The following is a 6,000-nucleotide window of genomic DNA, read 5'->3' as shown; positions in this document are numbered from 1 at the left end:
TGTCTATAAGTGCATCTCCAGTAAATATTCCCCACAGAGACAGTCTTTCTCTAGCAGCTCCTGGGAGAGAGAAGCCCAGGCATTTTTTCTTTTATCAGATCAGCAACCCAACATGCACCACAACTTTCATCCTCCGGGGTGAATGAGCTCTCAGAACTGGAGGGATATTTTCCTGAAGAAAATCACAGGGATAAGTCTATCTATTATCTTGAAGTCACCTAAGTGATCAAAACAGAGAATGATATACCTTTGACTGATGAGGCAGGAGTATTGTGCCCATTCCCAGCCCAGTGTCTGTTCAGTGACATCAGAATCCTCCAGGAGAGTTGCTCTCACTTTGTAAACAATAATTTGAATTTAGGGACCTCTGGTAAAACTTTTGTACATTACATGCCCCAATTTCAAACCTGTTCCACTCACTGTCATAACATAATGGAGAATATGATGTGTGACTTAAGTGTGTGATCTCCTCCAGGAAGCCTCCACGTTCTGTTCGAATAGAGCATGTCATGCATTATATGTTCTTTTATTGTTGTGGATGTGGGAGACAAGTGTCAGAGTCTATTTGAAAACTATTGTTTTCATATTAAGTGTATCTATTTTCTCTCAGTACTATTGATGAAACATATGAGGAAGCCTTCATGTATCTAGTAATGTAGTTGGATTATTATTGAATATACTTCCAACATATCCTTGTGGGGGAGGTCTCCTAATTCTAGCTAAAAATAAATCCAGGAAGTAGAAAGTGTCTAAACATCTGAAATTTGTGGAAAGAACAAATTTCAGCATTATACTGACAGCTGAAAAAAAGGTTTCAAATTAATGTCCCTGAGACATAGTCGTTTCAAAGGTGTATTTGTCTTACCTTGAATTGTCTTGTGCAAATTCACACGTGCATGTACAAAGCTAAACTAAATAAGTACCTTTATTGCTTTGGAAGTATATGATATGTTTGTAGTTTGTGCATCCTGTCTGTATTATTTGAAGTATCACTCCATTGAATGTTGAATTTAAGTGGATAATTGAACCCTAGCCTAAGAAGTTACTCTTTGAAGAGGTCTTTTGCAACAAACTAAGGATCCATGGTATGTGATGAAAGCAAAACTAGAATGACAGTTTTTACCATCAGCACTTTGATTGCAGCATGAGTAGCTCTGAGACTTGGCCAGCTTTAACTCTCTATTAAACTGTAGTGATGACTTTGAGACAGATTGACCAATGTCACTCCTTAACATTCTAGAACCAGCATCCTTCCTAATCTGCACTGGGATGCTATATAAACCAACCACTGTTCTTTACAGGCTGCATACTTTAACTTGATTACAGCTATAATTGCAAAAGGTTTCATGCTGTACTTCTCACTCTATTATTGTTACCCTGTTAAGAATGAGGAGATTAATTCATTTGCCCAAAGTCCCAATTTTAGTGGTTGAGGGAACCAGAATTAAGATTTAACTCACATCTTTTTAATGGTAGTGACTAAATTTTAATCTAAATCTTACATTGCCATCCTTAAAAGCAATTCAACTGTTGTTATCAACGAAGGCCTAGTAAGAGGAATCAAGTAATTGAGACCTGGTCTAAGTACTGGGCAGGGAATTCTTTCTGTTTAATGGCAATTTGTACCATAATAAATTATAAATGTCAGCATTGAGACACATATTTCTAATTGTGTTATCCTGCTTCTTTTATCAGTTCTCAAAGGTCTGAAATTGAGAGCCATAAAGCCATAGGGTCAGATATTTTCATGTTTCTATTGTACAGAATCAGTGCTGGGATTCTAAGAGATGAAAGTCAGAGCAGAATTAGTGCACACTGAAATTATTTTGCTATTTTCCTCATAACCTTTTAGTTTATAAAGTAGTTAATAGAAAGTTTCTATCTGATGTCAGCCTTTGTTTGTGCTTCAGAACTCCTATAAACATGCACCTTGTATCTGGTAGGATTCTGAAAAATCCAGGGTGCAAGAATATTCTTAAGGCTCTATAGTCCCTGTTAAACAGATACATTACAGGAAGCATTGCCACCACCTGTAATAAAGATGGCAGGCCTTAATCATGAGAAAGATTACCCAGCTTAACTCCTTGGAGCTTTTTTTTGAGTCTTTAGTCTTCTATTGTAATGTCTCAGGAATGTGCTATGTTACTTAGACTTCTAGTAATTTGTGTTTTTGCTACTATTTTAAACTTTGTTCTGATACTTTCTCTTTAGTTTTGAAATATAACTGTAAAAAACTCTCAAATAGAGAAATATAATAAAAAGTAATGGCTTCATTTGATCCTCAGGCAACAGTTATCACTCCCCAAACCATCTCTGTTACCTAAACACCATGGTGGGGAAGGGATAAGACTTAGGACCTTGCCCATATTACACAAGTGCTCTGTCACTGAGCTATTCTCAGTCTCACTGTGTCATAAAAGTTGTATATAATTAGGATTACTTGATAACTTTAGTAATACACCTAAAGATTGCTTAATAATTACAATGTGTCCTTTTTTAAAATTAGGGGATGAGAATACTTGGTGCTCTTGCACAAGATTAGACTGGTTTCTAGCAAGTGCTTCACCTGGCTCACAGCTATCTTTAACTCCAGCTTCTAGGGATCTGACACCCTCTTCTGACCATGTCTTTGTTGTACACATATCCTGCTCCTATTGGTTGAGGTATTCCACTGTGGCAGGGGACTTACCTTATCTAACATTCATGTCTTAACTTGTCAACCAGGATGGCAGTTGTCTAACATTCTTGTCTTATCTTGCCAACTAGGGTATCAGTTACCCATGTACATATTTCTTTATGACAAGTAGCATGTTACTTCCCAGGAACTCTTGGGAACTTAAACTTTATTCAACTCCTACTGAAAATAAAGTCTTATTCCAAATGGTTTCTAATATAGGTCTCTTTTATATTGGTGTCCATCTCATAGTGAGCTTATGAAAGAAAATACTATACAAACTTATACATAGGCACAGGAATGCTGCTAGGCAGTTGGTTTGGGTCCATGCATGTTGTGGGTAACTTTGCAAAGCAGTTCTACTGACTACTATTGTAATTGGTTTTCAAGGGAACAGAACGTAAAATGTAGGCAATCAACTTGGGTATGAATAGACTACTAGTAACAGCACAAGCAACATATGAGAAAGTTTCCCTGTATTATTATTAACAGCACAAAATGGCAAGCTAGCCAGGAACAGTTACATAGGCTTTAACCATAAATACACCATCAAATAAATCTTAAGAGAAAAATCTCTTAAAATCTACAATGATTATTTAATAGCTCAAAAATCAGGATATTTAGATGATTTGTAATCTTTTATGAACAACTCTGAAGTGAGCATTCTCACAGTCAATTACATCTTGACACATATTTTTTGCAAAATTACCTCAGAGAACTTGGTTGTGAATGTTAGAAACAATCCAAGTTGATTTATGTATATTTTGATACTTAGATTTTAACTTGCAGTTGACCAAGTTTTCATGTTTAAGTCGTTTAGAACTTTATGTTGTCTGTTTAACTTATAAAGAGTCATTTTTGGGGCTTTGGCGATGGCTCAGAGGTTAAGAGCCCTGACTGCTCTTTCATAAGGTCTGAGTTCAGTTTCCAGCAACCACATGGTGGCTCATAACCATCTGCAATGGGGTCTGATGCCCACTTCTGGTGTGTCTGAAGACAGCTACAATGTACTCATATAAAATAAATAAATAAATAAATAAATAAATAAATAAATAAATAAGTTAAAAAATAAAGAGTCATTTCAGTGGCTCTAAATAATTTTCATTTTTGGACTATAGTGTTTTTTGGAGATAGCATGCTGAATACAGAAGCCTTCATCAGCCAGCTTTGTTACACCTGAGTGGGGACTGAAGCAGATTGTATAAGCCTAAAACCTGCACCTATGAGAGACAAGTTACATTATGATCTTTACTAATCAGAGCTGAGGGAATAGTGACATTTCCAAGTGTGCCATCATGGTTAACTGACACTGAATGTGTTTTTGCCCAACCAGTCAAGTTCACTTCTTCTGGTGTTAGAAATAGGCATTATGTTTGGGGAACTATTATTTCTTTTTTTTTTCTCTACACAAATATTTAATCCTCAGAATAAATTAACACAATCCAAAACAAACAAACAAAACCAACCAACAAATCAAAAAACAGAATGTTAGTGGGCCACAATAGCATATTTTTTTTTAGGTAATTTTTTTTTATTTATTAGATCTTTCATTTACACTTCAGATGCCATCCCCTTTCCCCATTCCCCCCCCCTTAGAAAATCCATATCCCATGTCTCCTTTCCCTTTTTGCATTTATACATTTTTTTAAAAAATGTTAATCATAGGCTTTATAAGTTTGGTATTGTTCAATCAGAGCTGTAACCCACTACCCAACCTAGATATATCAACTATCTTTGACTGGTGGAGATACATGAACATCTGCCTCCCTGTCTCCCCTTTATCTCTCTTTCATCACCTAGCTTCTCCTCTCCTTCTTCTTCTCCTCTTCTTACTCCTTTTCTTCCTCTCAGTACTCCTCTCACCTTAGCTCCTCCTACACATCACCCTTCCTGTTAAAAGGAAACTTTTCTCTCAAAATACAATTAGAGCATAATTATGCCAATTTGTACCAGTGAGGTACAAGATAGTCCTAATGCCCAGTCCATCCTTTTGTTGACTAACCAGCACCTCTGTCATCTATCCTAACTAAAACACTTAGTTCTGAACCTGGCTTTTTCCTTGGCGTTAGGATGAATGTCAGCTGACGACCATCCACTCAGATCTTTTCTCTCAAGGTAAATAGCTATAAGTTTTCAACCCCGTCAGAAATCCAGAATGACTGAGTTGACTATAATTGTGGGAAGCACAAAGCATAGCTTCTAAAACTTAGCCAATTTATAGAGACCTCTGAACACCTGGACACTCGCTCTACCTCAAAACGTTGGAGCATCTGTTCTTCTGCCTTCTGGCCCAGGATCATCTGACAGACCTTAGTGCTGCAGAATTATTAAGGGCTGATTACTCTGTCTAGGCAGACATAATCAGTCGACTATTCTGCAAGTGTGTCCTTTTCTGGACAGTAATTTGTCTGTAGAGGGAAAGTGGCAATTCTTGCCTAGTGGCTGTCTCACCACAACTGGAGTAACTCCAAGGATGCTCAATTTCTTCTTAGAATTTAACATAGGAAGCTGTCCGGAGCAGACAGGTCTCTAATGAAAATGAACATTAATACTGAAATGTTTGTCATGTCAATTCTAAGGATTTCTGATGTTTTGAAAACCAGCTATCCATGTAAGGTAATCTGAACTGCTGCCTGTTAACTCCACTCAGCTATTTCTAAATAAAACATAGAGAACACCCTTATAATAAACTCCAAGTCATGAATTTGCTATAGTCCCTTAACTCACAGGCTGACCATCTCAAATCAGTTAAAAAAGTTAAAGAAGGACTGGGTCTAAGCTTTGTATTCCTAAGTGTGTTATACTGGTACAATGCCTATGAGAGTAACAATATTCATCTCACTCTTATATCACTAAGAAGCTCATGCCAATGAAAACCTTAAAATTTGTAAACAAAGTAAATTGGTGCCATTTAAGAATTTATATCTTCATCTTGATATTAATTATACAGATTTCTACTAATAGGTTATGGCTATGCAATAAACCCTAGCTAATCCTCTCTATTCTGACAAAACCACTACTTTTCCCTAGAGAGACAGCCCAACATTTACCACCTTAGTCCCCATGCCCAGGGAATAGGGGTGCTGACTCATCATTAGCTTCTTCAAGCTGATTATGGGCGTTGAGATATTAGAAGAGGAGTGGGGGGAAGAGCAAATTGACAATCCTCTGATGCTGTGTCTTCGATGCCTCCAGATGGAATTCATGGACCTCAGAGGTTTGAGCAGGTCTGCCCAGCTTGCCTGTTGAGTAGATACACCAAGGCTGATCATTCTGCAATATACAATTCTCAAAACAAATTTTAGTATCAAGATAGTTTTTTTTTT

The sequence above is a fragment of the Arvicanthis niloticus genome, chromosome 5 (assembly GCF_011762505.2).
Source record: "Arvicanthis niloticus isolate mArvNil1 chromosome 5, mArvNil1.pat.X, whole genome shotgun sequence".
Taxonomy (NCBI): Eukaryota; Metazoa; Chordata; class Mammalia; order Rodentia; family Muridae; genus Arvicanthis; species Arvicanthis niloticus.
The sequence above is the reverse complement of the archived record's forward strand: the minus strand, read 5'-3'. Positions refer to the sequence as shown.